Consider the following 25,364-nt stretch of genomic DNA (forward strand, 5'->3'; position numbering starts at 1 on the left):
TTTGGATTTCAATTTCTCATTGTGCTCTGCTTTTTCCTTGCCTCTGACATCTGAAGCCTTTTCCAGTTCTGCCCTAGGGAATCCAAGGGATAGATCAGCCCCACCCCGTCTCTTGCTGAGGAGGTGTGATTCAGGTAAGTGAGGACACAGAGGTGAAATACAGATTTGTAATATAATGAAACAGTGCTATACTGTTTATGTATGAAGTGTTACAAATTCATCAATGCTGATGTAATCAGCATTGTAAAATGTGACCCCCATCAACTTCCTGCCCCGATAGCTATGTATTTATATTTGCACTCTGTTATTCTTCCATTCATTCTACAAATATTTATTATGCAACCAGCATATGCCACCCACATATGCTGCTTTCCTCCATGGTACAGATACCTCTTCTGCTGTTTCAGATTACCACCTTGGCTTTGGGGATACAGTAGATAACAGTGATTAGGCTGCTGCTGCTGCTAAGTGGCTTCAGTCTTGTCCAACTCTGTGTGACCCCATGGACAGCAGCAGGTAGAGTTAATGTGCCTGAGTTCAAGTCTTGACTCACACTGCTATCTGCTTAAGTTTTTTCATCCAGAAAATGAGGATAATGACATTTACCTCTTAGGAGTATTGTTAAGGTTAATACAAACAATGCTTTGAAGCCCTACCCTAGTGCCTGGAATGGTTAGGTAAATACTCGGTAGGTATAATTGTTATTATCATGAACGACCCCATCTTTTCATCTGCTATACAACCAGTTTTTCATTTTGTTATATTTTCAATCGTTTTTATTTATTCCTTCTACCCCATACAGTCTACAAATAAATGCTCCTGTCTCATTTATCAATAAATGTCCTCCATTCTATGTATCTCTCAAGCTTCTATTCTAGTCATTCCTCTTTCCTTTAGGATCAGAATACTTAGAATATTGACACTATTTTTTTATCTCCTTATATTCAGTTCAGGGCTTCCCTGATAGCTCTGTTGGTAAAGAATCCTCCTGCAATTCAGGAGACCCCAGTTTGATTTCTGGGTTGGGAAGATCCCCTGGAGAAGGGCTAGGCTAACCACTCGGGTATTCTGGCCTGGAGAATTGCATGGACTGTATAGTCCATGGGGTCATAAAGAGCCGGCCAGACACAACTGAGTGACTTTCACTTTCAGCTTCATTTCACTTTGAGCCCTTTCAACCATGCTGCTGCCTTGACTTCAAAAACTCTATTAATTTTCAAGTCCAAAGATCAAATTGGTCCTCTTTAATTTGACTTACCACATGTTTCCTGAAATTTTCTTTCTTTGACTTTTGCACTCTGCTCTTTCTGGTTCTTTGTCCCATTTTGAACCATTTCTTCTCTGTCGCTTTTGCAGAATCCTCCTATTCATATGCAGTTGGCTAGAGAATTCTGCCATTTCAACATTCTGTACACATCTCATATCTTTCCCTTCTTCTCTTTTCATACAAAGTTTCCTTGGCCCAGATCCTTATTGTATTTTATCTGAATCATTGCAATAGTCTTCAAATTGGTCATACTGTTTAGTTTCTTGACCCTACTCCATGTTTCTTCTATAGCAGTGATTTTTCGAAATACAAATATAATACATTTTACATTTCCCAGGCCAAAGCAGTATAGAGATAAATATATGCACAACATCAGTATCAAAATAGTTTTTCTCCTCTCCCAAAATTCAGTCTACTCATGCAAAAAAATCAGGAAAATTCCAATAGAGGAGAGTCCTACCATCTACCTGGCTAGTTCTCCTCAAAACTGTTAAGGTCATTGAAAAAAGGAAAGTCTGACAAAATATCACAGCTCAGAGGAGCCTAAGGAGATGTGACAACTAAATGTAATTCTAGATGGTGTCCTGGATAAGATCACAGAGCAGAAAAAGGACATATGGTAACTACTAAGGAAATCTGAATAAACTGTTGGCTTTTGTTAACAATCATATATCAATATTGGTTAATTAATTGTAATATAGGTACTGTATTGATATAAGATGTTAATAATAGGGCAAAGCAGTGAAAACTCTCTACTATCTGGTCAATTTTTATATAAATCTAAACTGTTATGAAGAATAAAGTTTATTAATAAAAAATAGTATTCCTCTTTATATTTCACTGACCCCTCCCCATTGAGAAATCTCTAGATCTCTCAAATTCTTCTCCAATGTGGGAGCTTGGGGGGCTGATGGCATTCCGTGTATACTCTGAAGTATGTAGTCTTTTGGTCATCCATTATGTTCCTTCTCCCTTATTCTATCTCCTAAAGAAAAAAGAGAATAATGTTTTCTGCTGAAAGATCTGGAGTCCTCACCAGGGCACTGATGCCAATGATGGTGTCCAAAGTTTAAGGCTCCAGTGTCCTTGCAAAGCAGCCAGTACCTTTCGTCCTGCCAAATCTACTGACTCCACTGCTGTTGATTTGATGGTATTGTCTTGGGATCTGAGATTCTCATGGGAATCTTGTGAAACAGTCCTTTTGTTTTTTTTTTTTTGAAAAAACTTAAAAGCCTCTTGACGAAAGTGAAAGAGGAGACTGAAAAAGTTGGCTTAAAGCTCAACATTCAGAAAACGAAGATCATGGCATCTGGTCCCATCACTTCATGGGAAATAGATGGGGAAACAGTGGAAACAGTGTCAGACTTTATTTTCTGGGGCTCCAAAATCACTGCAGATAGTGATTGCAGCCATGAAATTAAAAGGCACTTACTCCTTGGAAGGAAAGTTATGACTAACCTAGATAGCATATTGAAAAGAAGAGATATTACCTTGCCAACAAAGGTCTGTCTAGTCAAGGCTATGGTTTTTCCAGTAGTCATGTATGGATGTGAGAGTTGGACTGTGAAGAAAGCTGAGTGCCGAAGAATTGATGCTTTTGAACTGTGGTGTTGGAGAAGACTCTTGAGAGTCCCTTGGACTGCAAGGAGATCCAATCAGTCCATCCTAAAGGAGATTAGTCCTGAGTGTTCATTGGAAGGACTGATGCTAAAGCTGAAACTCCGTCACTTTGGCCACCTCACACCAAGAGTCGACTTCATTGGAAAAGACTCTGATGCTGGGAGGGATTGGGGGCAGAAGGAGAAGGGGACGACAGAGAGATGGCTGGATGGCATCACCGACTCAATGGACATGAGTTTGGGTGAACTCCAGGAGTTGGTGATGGACAGTGAGGCCTGGTGTGCTGCGATTCATGGGGTCGCAAAGAGTTGGACACGACTGATCGACTGAACTGAACTGAACTGAACTGATTTTATTTTTAATTGTAGTTTCCTCCCACTCCCCACCCCCAATACCACACAGCATGTGGGATCTTCCCCCTAAGCCGGGTTGGAACCCATTCCCTCTGCAGTAGAAGCCTGGAGTCCTCACCACTGGACCACCAGGGAAGTTTCTGAAATAGTCTTGTAGATTCCTCACTTGTCATTACAATTCTTTCTTCTTGGACCTCAGGCATCAACCTACAGGGACAGGAGTTAAGGATAATCAGAGCTGCAGACACTGCATTGCTAAGCTTAAAGCACTGCTCTTCTGTCACTGACTTTAAGAGTCCTAGGAACTCTTGCTTCTTACAGATTGACTTATTTTCCAGGATGTTTCTTGATCACTCGTGCAAACAGACTGCTGAGGGTCTGCACCACTTAGTCCCCCAAAACCTGTCCAGACATGTCTGAATCTGAGGGAGAAAACAGCACAGGCTCAAGTTACATAAATATGATCATGTTGTCCTGCTGTTTAGAATTCTTCAATGCCTCTTTTCTCTCCACTTTCCATGACCTCACAATGCACTCTCCATTATGGTTTAGTAGATCTCTCTAGGCTCAGCTGGAGACAAACCCTACCCTGACTCTCTAGTCTAGTGATGCTGAATTACTTTAAGCAACACATTTCATACATTCGACAAGCTTCTCATGTCTGCATGCTTTACCCGTTATGTCCAGAAGTAGCACATTTTCTTTATGTATTTTCACCACTGTATTAGTCTTTTGTATTAGTTACCTATTGAGGTTTACAATGAGTATTTATTATACAGTAAGTCCCTTACATATGAATGAGTTCTGATCCAAGAATGCATTCTTAAGTCCAGTTTATTTGTAAGTTCAACTAAGTTAGCTACTGCTACTGCTAAGTCACTTCAGTTGTGTCCGACTCTGTTCGACCCCATAGATGGCAGCCTACCAGGCTCCCCGTCCCTGGGATTCTCCAGTCAAGAACACTGGAGTGGGTTGCCATTTCCTTCTCCAGTGCATGAAAGTGAAAAGTGAAAGTGAAGTCGTTCAGTCGTGTCTGACTCTTCAAGACCCCATGGACTGCAGCCTACCAGGCTCCTCCGTCCATGGGATTTCCCAGGCAAGAGTTCTGGAGTGGAATGCTATTGCCTTCTCCGTAAGTTAGCTAAGTACCCAACAAACACAATCAACTATATAGTACTGTACTGTAATAGGTTTATAATACTTTTCACACAAATAACATCAATATATAAAAAACAAACATACACAAAAAATAAAATATTTTTAATCTCCCAGCACAGTACCTTGAAAAGGACAGTAGTATGGTACAACAGCTGGCACACAGGAGCTGGCATCAAATGAAAAGGCAAGAAAAGTTACTGACTGGAGAAGGGAGAGGAGGTGGGAGATGGTAGGGCTGAAGAACTGTCAGCGATTGAAGACGGAGGGCAAACTGCAATTTCACTCACACCTGACTTTGATGGAAAGCGTACTTCCATCTTTGAAAGTTCACAACTTGAAGGCTAGTATGTAGGGGACTTCAGTTCAGTTCGGTCGCTCAGTCATGTCTGACTCTTTGCGACCCCATGAATTGCAGCATGCCAGGATTACTGTACCATAATTTCTGTGGGTCAGGAATCTGGTCATGGCTTGGCTGGGTTGTTTATCCAGGGTCTCTTACAAGGTTGTGATCAAGGTGTTGATCAGAGCAGTGGTCTCATATGAAGTTTCAATTAGGGGAAGATCTACTTTGAAGCTCACCCACCTTGCTCTTGGCCAGTTCAGTTCTACATAGGCTGAGGGACTGAGGGCCTCAGTTCTTCATTGGCTTTTGACACAAGCCTCCTTCAGTTCTCTGCCATGTGGCCCTCATAGGTAACTCACAGCATGGTAACTGGTTTCCACCAGACTGAGGAAGACAGCAGGAGAGAATGAGCAGGGGAAAACAAGTCTTTTGCATTCTAATAACAGAGGATTACTTTAACTTCTTTAAAGGGACTTCTCAAGTGGCTCAGTGGTAAAGAATCCATCTGCCAATGCAGGAGATGAGGGTTCAGTCCCCCTGGAGGAAGAAATAGCAACCTACTCCAGTATTCTTGCCTGGAAAATCCCATGGACATAGGAGTCTGGTGGGATATTGTCCTTGGGGTCACAAAGAGTCAGAGAGTCAGACATGGCTTAGCACAGAGGCATACAACTTCTTTAAAGTGATGGGATACACCTGTTAGAAACAAGGCACTAGGCTCAGCCCACATTCAAACAGAGGGGATTATACAAGACCTGGAACACCCAGGCTGGGATCATTGAGGATGTTCTGTGATTGTCCTGTGGCAGCAATAAATCCCACCCATAATTGGTTTGCACGTCCAGACTGATGACACCACACATGCACCAAGATGGTACAAAAATGTTTATTACTCACATAATGGGGTCTTCCTGAAGAAAGTAGGGCAGGCATAAAAGCCAGTCTGGAATGTCTTGAGAGAAGAGAGAAGACAGTGGCTTTAGTTTTTATTATAGTGAGGAGGTGGGGCCTTGGTCAGGGTTCCCACGGGAAAGGGGTTTGGATAGTTTAAACTTTTCCACCGGAACCAGTGGATGGAGCCCCAAGGCTTTCTGTCTTGCTCTGATATGGGTGGAAGGGAAAGGGGGAGAATAGGGCATGAGAGGTGTCAGGAATCAAAGAGCAAAATGCAACTGAAGTCAGACTCCTTGTTCCATGAGGCTATTTTAGAGGCTGTCTACTGTATCCATTATCATATAGTTGCTTATTTTACTTATTTGCCTTTTATAAGATAAGAATGTATTTTAATTTATTTTTATGTTTATTATTTATGTTTTATGTTTATGCAGTGCTTGACATATCATGGTCACTCAATAAATGGCTGAATGAACAACTGAATGACTGCATATATAGACTCTCCCTTTCCTCTTATTATTTATCCCCTGTTGTATGCCTATTGATGTTTTCAAGATTCAGCTCAGGAATGATCTTCTCTATGATGTTTTTTTGGACCTATTCCTCCTTGCTCCCTTTGCCCCCTTCTAGAATTGATCACCTTCTTATTTGTGGTCAACCAGTCTGAGCACAGATTTTTTGTCATAGAACTGATGTACTAAGTGGCATTTCCTTCTTTCAGAACTGTATCCCTTGATAGTTTGAAAGCTCACTGAAGGCAAGAATTTGTCTCATTATAAACATTTGTACCCAAAGTATCTAGTATGATATCACACATAGATGTTCAGTTACTATTGCACAAAGGGTTCAGTTCATTCTCCCAAGGAGAAAGGAGTAAGACAAAGCTGCAAAAAAGTGGATATTTAGTCTGGATATTGAAGAATACAAGCTTGACATGTAGGGACACAGGATTGGGGAGACTTTAGAAAGAGAATAATTTAGACCCACTGAGTAGCAGTAGCAAAAACAATAAGTTACAAAAAATCATAGTGTAATAGTAAGATTTAGCTGGTTCGAGATGTGGCTAAAAAGGAGGTTCACGTCTGGGTTGTGAAACTTTGTAGGCTAGATTAAGAAGGGCAGAATGTCTCTTTATGATAATGGGGTTTTAAAACTTGGGTGCAGCTGTTAATGTAACTAAATCTATTTCAGGAAAACAATTTTGATGGCAGAGTAGAATGGATTTGAGTAGGAAGTGACCTGGAATCAATCAGGAGTAGGAATTTGTGGTTTCACTGGGACAAAGTGAACTCTGCTTGTGGAAAATCAGAGTGTAGATAGTAGGTAAGCACCAGCATTCTGAGCAATGCTGAGAGGAATCCAGTGCTCTGATATTTGCGAGATGTGAACAACAGAAAATTCCACTGAAAGGATTGTGAGGGTATATATGCAACAGAGATAAAGAATAGGGAAGAATCAACTAAAGAAGGAAAGATTTACTCTGATTATCTTGATAATTGATCAATCGGTATCCCCAGTAAGAACTTTAGCTCACTTTCAGTTTTGGATACATATACTATAAGACTAATGAAAGAAAACAAAAGAAAAGGAAAAGAACTTATGTTTATATAATACGTATACTATGCCCAAAGCATTACAATGAATACAGTATACAGTTTTTCCTGTTTCTGTGGTACTAATTTCATGGAAGTATATTATCTCTCCAACACTCTTTTTCTATTCTGAAGGAATTATTTCATTTTTCACATGTCAAGTCTCAAAACTATTTTCTAATATGGAATTTCACAGCCCAAGCTTTGTGTTCAAAGAAGAATGTTGCAGTTGTTAGAGGCTAGATTATCTTCCTGGAAAAGAAGAAATAGACATGCTTCCGGTCTTTGGTATTCCTGGAGTCTGAAGGCACCATGCTTAGAATCCACAGCCATAGATGCAGAAAAAGTCACCTTAATAGTGAGGCAGAAAACAGGATAAAGAGGTGCCCAATAGCTCTATTTTTACACTACTCTAGCCCTTCCAAAGAGCAGCCGAAGAATTGTGCAGGGAATATTTTTCAAGGATTTTTAACATTTCAGATATGGCAAAATCTCAGATTTCACCAGATACTTTAGTAGGACCTCTCACATAATTTCAGTTGTAATTTTATTGTTAGATGATTAATAAAAATGCAAAATAACAAAATGCTTTTCTGAATTCAGTAAGCCTTTTAAATGAATTTATAGTCTACTATACATTTGAAACATTAGTAATACCTGTGTTAGTGTGATAGTAGGGTTTATTCAGTTGTACATTTGATTTATCTGAACCTTTTTAGTAACTTCATTGCCCTTAACAAGTTTTTGACCCACAGGTTAGAAACTAACTTGATCCAACTTCCTTACCTCACAGATGAGGGAACAAATGATTTAGAACAGGTCATTTACATGAATTGCTCAAGGTAACAAAGAGTTCTAAAGGCGGGATAGAATCTAGAATTCCTGACCTTTAGACCAGTTAATACCAAATTAGCCGAAAACATTAGACCTATGAACATAAAGGCAGAATTAAATTATAACATGTTTGATAAATGGTCTGATGTATCAATTCTACTCTTCAGAAGGTGCTCTCAGATGCTGAATTCCCTGGCATGTATGACATGTCATACTAGGCCCTATATTGCTACTGAAAATTAAAAATTATTTTCCTGATTTGAAACAAGCTACACACAGAGTTTAAAAATCTAAGTATGAGAGAGTCTATCTACCTGCTTATGTATATATGCCCAAGAACTTGGTACTGTGGCTCTGTTTCTTTCATATTCATTTTTTCTCTTAGAGTGTAGGAAAGATGAATAAAGAAAATAAAAGCCAGAATAACTTGGCTTGCAGGAAGAGGAGCTAAAAAGGGTCAGAAGGGTAGACGTTTGAGATGCTCAACCTGTGTGTGGATGGCTCTGTTCCACTGATCCCACTGGAGGAGTGTATTTGAAGTGGCATAATAATTAGGCTCAAAAATTTACCCTCAGTGTACCCTTCAAACAAAAAGCTTGGGTTGAACCTTGGGGCAATTCATCTCAGTCATTTTTAGACCTCTGTATATTACAGCTGCAGAAGAGAAGTCTCGAGAGAACGAGGTTTTCTCCTTTTTGAGACCTACATTGCACATTTTCTGATTAACCAGAGTGTTGGTAAAAACCACTTCCCTTTAAATTTCATATTGGTTATTTATTCTTTATGATTAGACCATTATGATTAGCCATTATGATTAAGCCATCAAAACCACAGCATAAAATCATAATTAAGCCTCATTTTTTTGAACTTACACATGTCTTAAAAACCTTATTATTAGATTCAGTATCTGCAGACAGCAGTATAAAGTTTTCCTAGCCGGATTCTAAACTGTATGTATTATTTGTTTCAAATAATCAAAACTAGGAAATTATAATGACATTACAGAGTTAAAATACAGTTATCACTTCTTTCATGAAATATATTAAATATTTGTCTTTCCTTGATTTGTGAATGGTTTTGAAATAAATATAAGTTTGAATCAGATGAAATAAAGGTTTGAATGCTATTTCTTTAGAGCAAAGTTAACATATAATCTTTTGTACAACAGACACTCAGTATTGTCAATCAAAAAGATCTTAAATATGCTTAAGGAATATGGCTTTCAACAAACAACCACTTGCTGACACTTAAGATAAGCACTTTAGAAGTGCATGAGAGTATAATGTTATGTTCTGGCACGGAGCCAGAATGTTTTATTTTCTTACCAACATTTTATTTCCCTGAACTCTAAAAGAAGTGACAGGTTATTTTGTCTGTAATGGTGGTTATTTTCAACTTCAAAAACATTTCTGTGATCTTAAAACCTTATAATTTGTTCACAGTTACAAGTTAATACAGGCACAGAGCAGCATCTGTATGCAATTTTAGCTGAGAGATAGAGTGGGAACTTCTAGTCCTTCCAAACTTATTTCATTAGACATGCATTATTTAGGACAAGCATAGTACTGAGTTAGCTTGTGTCTGATCTGTTGGAAACTGGAAACATGGACATTTAGTCTTTTGACGGGGTGGGTCTTGGCGGTGTCCCCCATTGGGCTAGTTCTCTGTTATATGGACAACCAGGAAGAAGGGCAGAAAAGGAGACATTATACAAAAGCTCTTTCTGCCAAGCTGTGTTGTAGTGCTTTCTCGTAGGCTAAATCACCTAGTGAAGGGAAAGTTGCTCAGTTGTGTCCAACTCTTTGTGACCCCATGGACTATACAGTGTGTGGAATTCTCCAGGCCACAATACTGGAGAGTGTAGCTCTTCTCCGGGGGATCTTCCCAGCCTAGGAATCAAACTGGGGTCTCCTGCACTGCAGACATATTCTTTACCAGTTTTCAGCTTCCCTTATAGCTCAGTTGGTAAAGAATCTGCCTGCAATGCAGGATACCCCTGTTCCATTCCTGGGTGGGGAAGATCACCTGGAGAAGGGATAGGCTACCCAATCCAGTATTCTGGCCAGGAGAATTCAATGGACTGTATATAGTCCATGGGGTTGCAGAGTCAGACACCACTGAGCAACTTTCACTTTCTTTACCAGTTGAACTACCAGGGAATCCCTATATCACCTATTTCAGCTCAGTTCAGTTCAGTCGCTCAGTTGTGTCCAACTCTTTGTGACCCAATGGGCTGCAGCACACCACACCTCTCTGTGCATCACCAACTCCTAGAGTTTACTCAAACTCATGTCCATTGAGTCGGTGATGCCATCCAACGATCTCATCCTCTGTCGTCCCCTTCTCCTACTGCCTTCAATCTTTCCCAGCATCAGGGTCTTTTCCAATGAGCCAGTTCTTCACATCAGGTGGCCAAAGTATTGGAGTTTCAGCTTCAGCATCATTCCTTCCAATGAATATTCAGGACTGATTTCCTTTAGGATGGACTGGTTAGATTTCCTTGCAGTCCAAGTATCTCTCAAGAGTCTTCTCCAAAACCACAGTTCAAAAGCATCAAATTTGGAAAACTCAGCAGTGGCCACAGGACTGGAAAAGGTCAGTGTTCATTTCAATCCCAAAGAAAGGCAATATCAAAGAATGCTCAAACTACCGCACAACTGCACTCACCTCACATGCTAGCAAAATAGTGCTCAAAATTCTTCAAACTAGGCTTCAACAGTACATGAACCACAAACTTCCAGATGTTCAAGGTGGATTAGAAAAGGCAGAGGAACCTGAGATCAAATTGCCAACATCCATTGGATCACTGAAAAAGCAAGAAAGTTCCAAAAAACGTCTACTTCTGCTTTATTGACTATGCCAAAATCTTTGTGTGGATCACCACAAATGATGAAAAATTCTTCAAGAGATGGAAATACCAGACCACCTGACTTGCCTCCTGAGAAATGTGTATGCAGGTCAAGAAGCAAAAGTTAGAACTGGACATGGAACAACAGACTGGTTCCAAATTGGGAAAGGAGTATGTCAAGACTGTATATTGTCACCCTGCTTATTTAACTTCTATGCAGAGTACATCTTGCGAAATGCCAGGATGGATGAAGCACAAGCTGGAATCAAGATTGCCAGGAGAAATACCAATAACCTCAAATATGCAGATGACACCACCCTTATGGCAGAAAGCGAAGAAGAACTAGAGAACCTCTTGATGAAAGTGAAAGAGGAGAGTGAAAAAGTTGACTTAAAACATCACCTAAGTCTGCAACAAAATTCACCTCTCCTTTGCTACATCTTTTCAGGTGTTCCTTTGCTGGGCATTGCCATGACACTACCTTTTTGAGTCTGCCCTTCCAAGACAGTGACTAATATACTCCAGCTTTCTCTCTTCCTTTTTTCCTTTCAGGCATTGTTCAACAGCCTTACCATGGCTTTCCAGAGATGCAGGACTTAACATAAAGTAGTCTGAGAAGAGAATTAAAAAAAAGTATTGTGGGCAAGGCTCTTCAAACCACACAGAGACTACTCTGCTTTCATGAAGAAATAAATCCCGTGAATAGTCCTATGGAAGTGAAGGTAAAAAAATTTTCTTTTTAATGTTTATTTGAAAAGAAGGGAAGAATAAAAAGAATGACTGCAGTGTTTTGTTGAAGTCTTAATTATAAAAAAATATATGGAGTTGGGAGGCAAAAAATTTGTAATAAAGTTGGAGATGGTCTATTACTTATATGATCTTAGGATAAATGCTGGCAATGTCGATTTAAAGATCACAAGTTGGAGAAAAATGATAGGAACAGTATCCACTTTTTGAAAATTAACTGCCTTATTATATTCAGTCTTTATATTTGCATTTGTGCCCAATGTTAAAGCAAATGATTAAAGCAAGTCTTCCCTGATAGATTATTAGACAAATTTGGTGGGTAAAATTTTGGATGGAGTAGGCTTTCTGAAGAAAGCTAAAGGTGAATCTGTATCACTTAAAAACAAAACCAGGGACTCTGCTTGTTAATTTCCATGCAAGGTTCTGCCGACTGGCAGTCAGGACAGGAACTGGGGTGCTTTGTGGTGGCAGCAGAAGGCTGGCAGTGAAAAGTATATAACAATGCCCCTGTTTTCTGTTTCCAATTCTTGCAGCATAGAGCTGGAATCCAGAAAATGTGCCGCTTTGAATAATTCAACTTTCAAGTCTGTTGGTGGTTCATGACAATTTTGATTTTACTTTTCCTTAACATTTTATTCTTTGCTTAGTTTTTGCCCCTAGTTGTTGGTTTTTTAAAATTCCTCTTCCTTAAGTTCTTTGATTTTAAGAATCAGTGTGATGATCTTCTTTAGAAATATTAAGCAAGGCTATTGAGTCAGAAACAGGATATACAAAGAAAGATATATGATAAAAATCAAAGACAACTTCTAAAATAAGAAATCAGCCTGAATTTTACAAAGCTTTATGGATTTATAATGACTCTCTCACCCCTCGCTAATGTTCTAGGAGAGCTTTAGAGCTCAGTTCTTACCCAGAATCTCCTTTGTAGATAACAAGCTTGAAATGCTTTAAATATTTACAGTGGGGTCCCAGAGTGTTACTGAAAACAATGCAGCTTCTAGCATATGGACTATGAAGCCAGAATCTTCATTACTGTCACACATGGTGACAGAGTGGAAATAAACAGTCTAAAACAGGCAAGTCTGGAGAGGCTAGATCAGCTAAAGGATGATAAACATTCACATGTGTCCTCCCAATATGTGTTTTATTATATACGTTTGCATTTTCTTCTGACTTAAAAAAAATAATTTTTGTTTAAACAGCAGGAAAATGTTTAATGAAGACAATGTACACTGAAAAATGGAATTACTATTTTCCTAATAAAAATTTTCTTTCTGCCTCTCTCTCTCTTAGACACACACACACACACATCTCTGAGCTTATCTTTGCTGGCCTTCATTCTCTTCTCCTCCATGCTGGCTTTTTCTCCACATGATCGTGAACATGGCTGGGAGCAGCAGCTCCAATGTTGTTAACATGGTAGGTTTGTTACTGTGAGGAAAGATAGGGTCCCTGTGTCTGCATATGACATTTCTATGGAAAAACGCTGATTAACCAAAGTTTGAGTCTTGTGTCAATCCTTCTTACCAGTCCCTGTTGCTAAAACAATTGAACCATTTGAATGGCAAGCCTGATTCATATGCCCAAGACTGGCAGCCTCACTAATATCCAAAGTTAGAGCCAAGGAGGATCAGGTCCATCAAAGAAGAGCTGCATTTACTTGAGGAAGGGGAAAGGGGCATGTTCAGCAGGTAAAGATACAGGTGGCTGAAAGTGAGAGTGAAAGTGTTAGTTTCTCAGTCATATCTGATTTTTTGAGACCCCATGGACTATAACCCACCAGGCTTCTCTGTCCATGGGACTCTCCAGGCAAAAATACTGGAGTGGATAGCCATTCCCTTCTCCAGGGGATCTTCCTGATTGAACCCAGGTCTCCTACATTGCAGGCAGATTCTTCACCGTCTGAGCCACCAGGGAAACCCAAAATATCAAATTTAATTTTTTTGTTGTTGCACCATGAGGCATATGGGATCTTTGTTCCCCAACCAGGGATATAACCTGTCTCGCCTGCAGTGGAAGTGTGGAGTCTTAACCACTGGATCACCAGGGAAGTCTTTAAAAGTGTTAGTCATTCAGTCAAGTCCAACTCTTTGTGACCCCATGGACTATAACCCGCCAGGCTCCTCTGTCCATGAAATTTTCTGGGTAAGACTACTGCAGTGAGTTGCCATCCCATCCTCCAGGGGATCTCCCTAACTCATGGATGAAACACAGGTCTCCTGCATTGTGGGTGGATTCTTTACCGTCTGAGTCACCAGGGAAACCCTCTACAGAAAATTAAGGGTACAAGCGGAATTGCCAGACACACTGTTTTGCAAGAACTGATAATGGGATCTTCCACAGAACATGACGACATCCTTATTATTTATTTAATGGACATTTATGAAGTGTCTCCAACTGTAACCCTTGACATTCAGTTTCTTCTGTCTTGGAATATAGGAGTGAGCAGTAGGTGAAACTCAAATGCAAATCCCTTTCCCTGGTGGAGTGATTTACTCAAGTTTCTTGTCACGTTAGGGTGTCCCCCTATAGCCATAAAAGGTTGTTTCTCTAATTCCAAAGTAATTCTGTAATTTGTCAGAGGCCACTGCTACTGGTATGTCATAGGATCACAGTCACACGTGGTCTGTTGACTTCCTTTCCTCTGTGCCTGTTCATACACTGAGCTCACACACTTGCTGCTCGGCCTCTCATGACACCCATACAGACAGACCAAATCACAATTCAGGGTTTGTCATCTTCCCTCGGATATCATGCCCATATCCTCATGTTTTTCAATACTTTATCTTTATCCCTGATCACTCTCACCTTCAGCTGAAATAAGAAATAACTTTATTCCCTCCAATGAAATAATATTTAAAAACTTTTTATGTTGGAGTATAGCCAAGTAACAATTGTGATAGTTTTGGATGGACAGCAAAGGGCCTCAGCTATACATATACATGTATTCATTCTCCCCCAAACTTCCCTCCCATCCAGGCTACCACATAACATTAAGAAGAGTTCGATGTCCTCTACAGTAGATACATGTTGGTTATCCATTTTAAATACAGAAGTGTGCACATGTCAATCCCAAACTCCTTAACTATCCCTTTCCCCATCCTTCCCGCTGTGGAAACCGTATGAAAAAACTCTTAACTGGCTCCCAAATAGCATCATTGCAATGCCTTAGAGATAAAAATCCTTTCTTAAGTTCAGTTTCTTAAATTTTTCTTCTGAGGTTTCTAAACCCAGGTATTGGGAACTGGTACCACTTATTATGGATCTTCCCGGTTTGTCCCTGGTGCGTATCTGCTGCTACCTCAAGACTGAGTCTTACCACCTCCACACCGTTCACTCAGGTTCATCTGAAGACCACACCCCTCATAGGTAACTAGATTTGCTTGACCCTGGACTTGTTCAAAGGTCTCAGTCACTGCTCGTTTAAGCAGACTCTTTGAATCTTCATGTAACTGGAATCTGATAAATCCATCTTTTTATTTCTTGATAAATAGAAAATTGGGAGTGAATGTACATTTGGAGCTTTTGTCTTACACCCTTTCTACATGGCTAACTATGATATGAAACAGAATGAAATAAGATCAAAACGAAAAGAATACAGAAAAGGTCAGGTGAATACAGACCAGGGACTAACTGATTCCAACTGGGGGAATCAGGTAACATTTAAGAAAAAGTGATATTCGAGCTGAACTTTGAAGGGTGGTTGGATTTTGATTGGGGTTATGGAAGCATTTCAGCTTGAGAGACAGAGTTGTGACATTCATAGTAAGTTTGGGGAAATAAAAGTCCACATCAACAGAACTTTGTAGGGCCAAAATGTATTCTTAGAGATTTATTTAAATTTTCCTCTTCATAGTGGGTCCAAATACAAGTTAAAATACTTATATGTTGGAAAATGAATACAGAAAATAGATTTTTGAATCCCTTCCATGAATACTGAAGAGTTCAATCTTAACTGGGAGGGAGCAAGCATTAAAAAAAGGGTCAGAGCAAGGAAATAATATTTATTTTGGAAAAGTATTATTGAAAACAATGCAAATGTTGGATAAAGAACTGCTAGACTGAAGATAAGGTGACCAGTTAAGAAACTACAGGGGAGACCCTCTAGTCATCTGTTGCAACCCAAGGAGCCCTGTCCATGTGGCAGGCAATACCGAGTTTCCACTGAGTCAAAGATCTCTGTTGTGTTCTTCTACACTGGCTTCTGGAACTCAAGTAAAGGCCCTTTCATTCTGGGTAAAATTCCTTTTGGTAGATTGGACCTAGGCTGGTCTTTGGAGAGCAATAAAGCTCTGAGCCTTTGGAGTGGGAGCACTGACTCCAAGGTCCTAGACAAGCAGAGAACTAATGCCGCCGCTGCTGCTGCTAAGTCGCTTCAGTCGTGTTCGACTCTGTGTGACCCCAGAGACAGCAGGCCACCAGGCTCCCCTGTCCCTGGGATTCTCCAGGCAAGAACACTGGAGTTGGTTGCCACCTCCTCCTCCAATGCATGAAAGTGAAAAGCGAAGGTGAAGTCACTCAGTTGTATCAGTCGTGTCCGACTCCTAGCCACCCTATGGACTGCAGCCCACCAGGCTCCTCCACCCATGGGATTTTCCAGGCAAGAATACTGGAGTGGGGTGCCATTGCCTTCTAGGGAGTATCAAGTAGTGAGAACTCACACAAAGGAAACCACTTGAATACAAGACCCAGCATCACCCAACCACCAGTAGCATTCTGTGCAGTACGTCTCATCTAAACAACAAACAAAACAAAAATACAAACCCAATCATCAGCAAACAGGATTACCACCTCACTCAGCCTTGCCAATCAGAGGAAAAACAAACAAACAAAAACTCAGCACAAATCTCACCCTATATGAAGCTTACACAAACCACTGGACCAACCTTAGGAAAGCAGAAACCAAAAAGAAGAAAGAATTCAACCTTGAAGTCTGGGAAAAGGAGACTTCAAACACAATAAGTTAAAAAAAAATAATGAAAAGGCAGACAAATACTACACAAATGAAGGAAAAAACTAGAAACACAGAAGTCCAAATAAATGAAGAGGAAATAGGCAAACTACTTGAAAAAGAATTCAGAATAATAACAGTAAAGATGATCAAAAGCCTTGAAAACAAAATGGAGAAAATGCAAGGGTCAATTAACAAAGATCTAGAAGAATTAAGAAACAAACATACAAACAACACAATTACTGAAATTAAAAATAGTCTAGAAGGAATCAATAGTGGAATATCTGAAGCAGAAGGACGAATCAGTGAGCTGGAAGATAAAATGGTGGCAATAACTTCTGAAGAGCAGAATAAAGTAAAAAGAATGAAAAGAATTGAGGATAGTCTCAGAGACCTCTGGGACAATACCAAATGCACCAACATTCGAATTATAGGGGTCCCAGAAGAAGAAGAGAAAAAGAAAGGGTATGAGAAACTTTTTGAAGAGATTATAGTTGAAAATTTCCCCAACATGGAAAAAGAAATAGTCAATCAGTCCAAGAGGCACGAAGAGTCCCATACAGAATAAACCCAAGGAGAAACACCAAGAAACATACTAATCAAACTAACAAAGACTAAACACAAAGGAAGAATACTAAAAGCAGCAAGGGAAAAGCAACAAGTAACATACAAGGGAAATCCCATATGCTTAACAGCTGATCTTTCAACAGAAACTCTGCAGGCCAGAAGGGAATGGCAGGATATATTTAAAGTACTAAAAGGGAAAAATCTATAATCAAGATTATAGTACCCTGCAAAGATCTCATTCAAAATTGATGGAGAAATAAAAAGCTTTCAAACAAGCAGAAGTTAAGAGAATTCAGTACCACCAAACCAGCTTTACAACAAATGTGAAAGTGACTTATTTGGTCAAGAAATACAAGAGAAGAAAAAAGATCTACAAAATCAACCCCAAACAATTAAGAAAATGGCAATAGGAACATATGTATCAATCAGATCAGATCAGTTGCTCAGTCGTGTCCGACTCTTTGTGACCCCACGAATCGCAGCACGCCAGGCCTCCCTGTCCTTACTTTAAATGTAAATGGATTAAATGCTCCAACCAAAAGACACAGACTGGCTGAATAGATACAAAAATAAGACCCAAATATATATGCTGTCTACAAGAAACCTACTTCAGACCTAAAGACACATATAGACTGACAGTGAGAGGATGGAAAATATATTCCATGCAAATTGGAAGCAAAAGAAAGCTGGAGTAGAAGTTTTCATATCAGAAAAAATAGACCTTAAAATAAAGAAGATAACAAGAGATAAGGAAGGATACTACATAATGATCAAGGGACTAATCCAAGAGGAAGACATAACAATTGTAAATATCTATGCGCTCAACATAGGAGCACCTCAATACAGAAGGCAAACATTAACAGACATAAAAGGAGAAATTGACTGTAACACAATAATAGTAGGAGACTTTAACACCCCACTCACACCAACGGAAAGATCATCAAAACAGAAAATTAATACAGAAACACAAGTCTTAAATGATATATTTGAATGAGGTGGATCTTATTGATATATTCAGGGCATTCCATCCAAATGCAGAAGAATACACCTTCTTCTCAAGTGCACATGGAACATTCTCCAGGATAGACCACATCTTGGGTCACAAATCAAATCTCAGTAAATTTAAGAAAACTGAAATCATATCAAGCATCTTCACCAAACACAATGCTGTGGGACTAGATATCAATTACAAGAAAAAATCTGTAAGAAACATGAACACATGGAGATTAAACAACATGTTTCTAAACTAACAGGTTACTGAAGAAATCAAAAGGGAAATAAAAAAATTTCTAGAAACAAATGACAATGAAAATATGACAACTCAAAACCTATGGGGAGCAGAGAAAGCAGTTCTAAGAGGGAAGTTTATAGCAATACAATCATATCTCAAGAAATAAGAAAAAAATCAACAGACAAAATAACTTTACACTTAAAACAACTGCAAAAAGAAGAACAAAAACCCCCCAACATTAGTAGAAGGAAAGAAATCATAAAGATCTGAGCAGAAATAAATGAAAAAGAAATGAAAGAAATAATAGTAAAGATTAATAAAATTAAAAGCTGGTTCTTTGAGGACATAAACAAAATTGATAAATCTTTAGCCAGACTCATCAAGAAAAAAAGAGAGAAGAATCAAATCAACAAAATTAGAAATGAAAAAGGAGAAGTTACAATAGACAATGCAGAAATACAAAGGATTACAAGAGACTATTATGAACAACTATATGGCAATAAAATGGAAAACCTGGAAGAAACGGACAGATTCTTAGAAAAGTTCAATCTTCTAAGACAGAACCAGGAAGAAACAGAAATTATGAACAACCCAATTACAAGCACTGAAATTGGAGCTGTGATCAAAAAACTTCCAAAAAACAAAAGCCCAGGACCAGATGGCTTCACAGAATTCTATCAAACATTTAGAGAAGAGCTAATGCCTATCCTTCTAAAACTCTCTCAAAAAAATTGCAGAGGAAGGAACACTTCCAGACTCATTCTAGGAGGCCATCATCACCCTGATATCAAAACCAGACAAAGACAACACACAAAAAAGAAAACTACAGGCCAATATCACCGATGAACATAGATGCAAAAATCCTCAACAAAATTTTAGCAAACAGAATTCAGCAACACAGCCAAAAGCTCATACACCATGATCAAGTTGGGTTTATTCCAGGAATGCAAAGATTCTTCAATATACACAAATCAATCAATGTGATATACTATATTAACAAATTGAAAGATAAAAACCATATGGTAATTAATATATGCAGAAAAACCCTTTGACAAAATTGAGCACCAATTTATGATTCAGTTCAGTTCAGTTCAGTTGCTCAATCGTGTCCAAATCTTTGCGACCCCATGAATCACAGCATGCCAGGCCTCCCTGTCCATCACCAATTCCCGGAGTTCACTCAGACTCACGTCCATCGAGTCAGTGATGCCATCCAGCCATCTCACCCTCTCTCGTCCCCTTCTCCTCCTGCCCCCAATCCCTCCCAGCATCAGAGACTTTTCCAATGAGTCAACTCTTTGCATGAGGTGGCCAAAGTACTGGAGTTTCAGCTTTAGCATCATTCCTTCCAAAGAAATCCCAGGGCTGATCTCCTTTAGAATTAAAACTCTTCAAATAATAGGCATAGAAGGAACCTATCTCAACATAGTAAAGGCCGTATATGATAAGCCTACAGCAAATATTATTCTCAATGGTGAAAATCTGAAAGCATTCCCCCTCAGATCAGGAATAAGACAAGAGTGTCCACTTTCACCACTACTATTCAATATACTTCTGGAAGTCCTAGTTACAACAATAAGAGAAGACAAACAAAAGGAATCCCGATCGGAAAAGAAGAAGTAAAGCTCTCACTCTTTGCAGATGACATGATACTGTACACAGAAAATCTTAAAGATAGTATCAGAAAATTACTAGAGCCAATCAGTGAATTTAGCAAAGTTGCAGGATACAAAATCAATACACAGAAATCACTTGCATTTCTATATACTAACAATGAAAAATCAGAAAGAGAAATTAAGGAATCAGTCCTATTCACCATTGCAACAAAAAGAATTAAATATCTAGGAATAAACTTACCTAAGGAGACAAAAGAACTGTACACGGAAAATTATAAGACACTGATGAAAGAAATCAAAGGCGACATAAACAGATGGAGAGATATTCCATGTTCCTGGGTAGGAAGAATTAATATTGGGAAAATGACTATACTACCAAATGCAATCTACAGATTCAGTGTGACCCCTATCAAATTACCAATGGCATTTTTTACAGAACTAGAACAAAAAATTAAACAATTCATATGGAAACACAAAAGACCCTGAATATCCAAAGCCGTCTTGAGAAAGAAGAATGGAGCTGGAGGAATCAGCCTTCTTGACTTCAGATTATACTACAAAGCCACGGTCATCAAGGCAGTATGGGACTGGCACAAAAACAGAATTATAGACCAATGGAACAAGATAGAAAGAACAGAAATAAACCCATGCACCTATGGGTATGTTATTTTTGACAAAGGAGGCAAGATTATACAATGGGGAAAAGACAGCCTCTTCAATAAATGGTGCTGGGAAAACTGGGCAGCTATGTGTAAGAAAATGAAATTAGAACACTTCCTAACACCATACACAAAGATAAACTCAAAATGGATTAAAGACCTAAATGTAAGACTAGAAACTATAAAACTCTTAGAGGAAAACGTAGGCAGAACACTCAATGACATAAATCAAACCAAGATCATCTATGACCCACCTCCTAGAGTAATGGAAATAAAAACAAAAGTAAACAAGTGGGACCTGATTAAACTTAAAAGCTTTTGCACGGCAAAGGAAACTATAAGCAAGATGAAAAGACAATTCTCAGAATGGGAGAAAATAATAGCAAATGAAACAACTGACGAAGGAGTAACTTCCAAAATATACAAGCAGCTCATACACCTCAATGCCAGAAAAACAAACAACCCAATCAAAAAGTGGGGAAAAGACCTGGGCTTCCTGTAGGAGATGCCTGAATGCTTTTCCTCTGTTGGAGGCTCTTTTGTGGCTCCTCTGAGACCCACCCCCAGTGGTCTCAGGACCTCCATATTGTAACATCCCCTGTCATGGGTGATACTTTCTCCAGCTTATCTTTCAGGGCAACGTTCAGCTTTTCAAGATCTGTCCTGGAGTAGAGCCAGCAGAGTCTTTCTCTGCTGGATTCCCACCCCACAACCAGACAACTCTCTTAGGCTAGGATCTGGCTTACTTCAGTGACATTTGTTTGGTCCACTAGAGCTGGGCTCTGCATCCGTGTTCTACCAAGCTCTGGAAACACAAGTTGGTCTTTCCTACTACCCCACCCTCTTCTCTCTACTCACCTAGCTGCCAGAGGCCACTGCGCCAGATACCACTGCCACTCTGCTCCAGGGGTGCATCTCATACCTAGGCTCTCTGCCCTCGGAACTCCAGGGATTCACTAGGTTTTCTCAGGGACTCTTTTACTTCACTCTTGTATTATACCAGGATGAATCAAGGGGTTTATCCACTTAGAAAGAGGCATACAATGGGAGAATGAGATGTCTGTTTATCTTTCCTTTTGAGTATGCCACTTCCAAAGAATGTTCAAACTACCACACAATTGCACTCATCTCACTCTAGCAAAATAATGCTCAAAATTCTTTAAGCCAGGCTTCAACAGTATCTGAACCGTGAATGTCCAGATGTTCAAGCTGGATTTAGAAAAGGCAGAGGAACCAGAGATCAGATTGCCAACATCCACTGAATTATCAAAAAGCAAGAGAATTCCATAAAAAACATCTACTTCTGCTTTATTAACTATGCCAAAGCCTTTGACTGTGTGGCTCACAACAAGCTGTGGAAAATTCTTCAAGAGATGGGAATACCAGACCACCTGACCTGCCTCCTGAGAAATCTGTATGCAGGTCAAGAAGCAACAGTTAGAACTGGACATGGAACAATGGACTGGTTCCAAATTGAGAAAGGAGGAGGAGGTCAAGGCTGTATATTGTCACCCTGCTTATTTAACTTACATGCAGAGTACATCATGTGAAATGCCGGGCTGGATGAAGCATAAGCTGGAAACAAGGCTGTCGGGAGAAATATCAATAACCTCAGATATGCAGATGACACCAGCCTTATGGCAGAAAGCGAAGAAGAACTAGAGAGCCTCTTGATGAAAGTGAAAGAGGAGAGAAAAAAAGTTGGTTTAAAACTCAATATTCAGAAAACTAAGATCATGACATCAGGTCCAATCACTTCATGGCAAATAGATGGGAAAGCAATGGAAACAGTGATAGACTGTATTTTTTTGGGCTCCAAAATCACTGCAGATGGTGACCGCAGCCATGAAATTAAAAGACACTTGCTCCTAGGCAGAAAAGCTATGACCAACCTAGACAGCTTATTAAAAAGCAGAGACATTACTTTGCCAACAAAGGTCAGTCTACTCAAATCTATGGTTTTTCCAGTAGTCATGTGTGGATGTGAGAATCAAAGAATTGATGCTTTTGAACTGTGGTGTTGGAAAAGACTCTTGAGAATCCCTTGGACTGCAAGGAGATCCAACCAGTCAATCCTAAAGGAAATCAGTCCTGAATATTCATTGGAAGGACTGATGCCCAAGCTGAAACTCCAATACTTTGGCCACCTGATATGAAGAACTGACTCATTGGAAGAGACCCTGATGCTGGGAAAGATTGAAGGAGGGAAGAGAAGGGGACGACAAAGGATGACATGGTTGGAGGGAATCTCCAACTTGATGGATATGAGGTTGGGTAAGCTCTGGGAGTTGGTGATGGACAGGGAAGACTGGTATGCTGCAGTCCATGGGGTTGCAAAGAGTTGGACACGACTGAGAGACTGAACTGAACTGATGCCACCTCCATCAGTCTATCCAAAGATTGTTCTTTGCTCCCATCACTAGGAATTCATCTTGTTAAAACCCCTAGGGAATTTCTAATGAAATTCTATCCTGATCTTCTATAGATTTTTAGAAGTGATGACTTCCAGAACAGTTATGGTAAGTCCTGTTATGCTGAGTCCTTTAGATCAGAGACATAGTACTTTTCATCCATTGACCTCAGATTTGGGACCTCAGCTGAAGACTCAAGAATGGAGTAGAAGTCCTATTTACTATGTCGGACACGACTGAGCGACTGATCTGATCTGATGCCTAAATTATGTTTATGTGAAAATAAGCACAGTATGTTGGAGAAGGAAATGGCAATGCACTCCAGTAAACTTGCCTAGAGAATCCTATGGACAGAGGAGCCTGCCAGGCTACAGTCCATGAGGTCACAAAGAGTTGGACACCACTGAGCGAACAAGCACAATCAGCACATGCCTAAATATGAGTATGAGTGAAAGGTTCTCCAGTAGGAGTGTGGGCTCTGGAGCCAGAGAGGCAAGATCCTCTGCTGCTTCTTAGATACATGACGGAAACACCCAGTACTTCACTTCCTTGAACTGAAAAATGGAGTGCTATTTTTTTCCCATCTTCTGTGAGACAGTACTGTGACAAATAAATGAATAATAAATTTAAAGAACTTAGGTTACTGCTTGAGCATAGTAATATTAGCTACTATTATTGTTATTCAGTTGCTAAGTTGTGTCCCACTCTTTGTGACCTCATGGACTACAGTGTGCCAGGCTTCCCTGTCCTTCACTATCTCCCAGAGTTTGCTCAAATTTGTGTCCATTGAAGTCAGTGATGCTATCTAACCATCTCATCCTCTGCCACCCCCTTCTCCTTTTGCCTATCATCTTTCCCAGCATAAGGGTCTTTACCAATGAGTCAGCTCTTTGCATCAAGTGGTTAAAGTATGTGAGCTTCAGCATCAGTCCTTCCAATGAATATTCAGGGTTGAATTCCTTTGGGATTGACTGGTTTGATCTCCTGGCTGTCCAAGGGACTCTCAAGAGTCTTCTCCAGCACTACAGTTTGATAGCATCAATTCTTTGGCACTCAGCCTTCTTTATCATCCAACTCTCATATCAGTACGTGATAACAGGAAAAGCCATAGCTTCGACTATACAGACCTTTGTTAGCAAAGTGATGTCTCTGCTTTTTAATACACTGTTTGCCATAACTTTCCTTCCAAAGAGCAAGCATCATGGCTACAGCCACTGTGATAGCAGAGTCCAGTGATTTTGGAGTCCAAGAAAACGAAATCTGTCACTGCTTCCACTTTTCCTCCTATTTGCTATGAAGTGATAGGACCTACTGTTACTTTTTTCTATTTTTGGTATTCTCCCAAATACCTCTTATAGTGGTATTTGTTTCTTGCTGCTGTCACATTACAATAATGGAATAATAGCAAAGATTATTATGACAGAATTTCTCTCAAATATCTGAGTTAAAAATATGTCCCTAAGTTATGAATTACAATAGATCCATTTCAGTTTGGTCAAAATTGTTAAGATCAAAAATGGATCCAGTCACTTAGCTAAGGGTGAATTTTGTTCATTGAGTCAATGAATTGGTATTAGGTGGTATTTGAAATTATGGTATTTTAAATTAATAAAATTATATTAATATGGAATTAATGTATCAGGGTTTATGGCTTTTAAGAATGGATAAGAGATCGCTGGGCTAGGGACGAAGAGACCTGAGTTCTATTCATCGGTCTATGATTAACAAAGTGTGTGAATATAGATAACTCACTTTATTCCCCAGGCCTTGGTTTCCACATTAGACAAATGAAGGGTTGCACTAGATAAGAAGACAGCATGGGGAAGAGTAGACTCTGGTGACAGAAAGAGCTAAACCAAAATGAACCCTGACACTTACCAGATCTGTACTCATTAGCAAGTTATTTCATCTCTTTAAGTATAGTTCCCTTTGTACAAAAAGAGGATGCTAATAGTGCCTGTTTCCCCTGGTTGTTGTAAAGATTAGAGAGTTCATCTAAAGTGCTGAGCCCAGAACATGGCACATAATACATATCCCAGAATGTCATTTTAATAATGACTAACTACTGTTATTTCTGGTTTCATGATTAAGTCCTTGGATCACCACCTGAGGATGTGAAATTTGTATCTGTACTGACTGCATTCCCTGAGGTCAGGCCTCTGTCATTTGGCTACTGTCTCCTACTTTCTCCTGACACAATAGTTAAATATGATGATCTCCTTTTAGTAAGTGTACCTGGATCTCTTTCAAATCATATTCTTTAGTAATAAGCT

This window comes from Bos javanicus, chromosome 5 (genome assembly GCF_032452875.1).
Source record: "Bos javanicus breed banteng chromosome 5, ARS-OSU_banteng_1.0, whole genome shotgun sequence".
NCBI classification, from domain to species: Eukaryota; Metazoa; Chordata; class Mammalia; order Artiodactyla; family Bovidae; genus Bos; species Bos javanicus.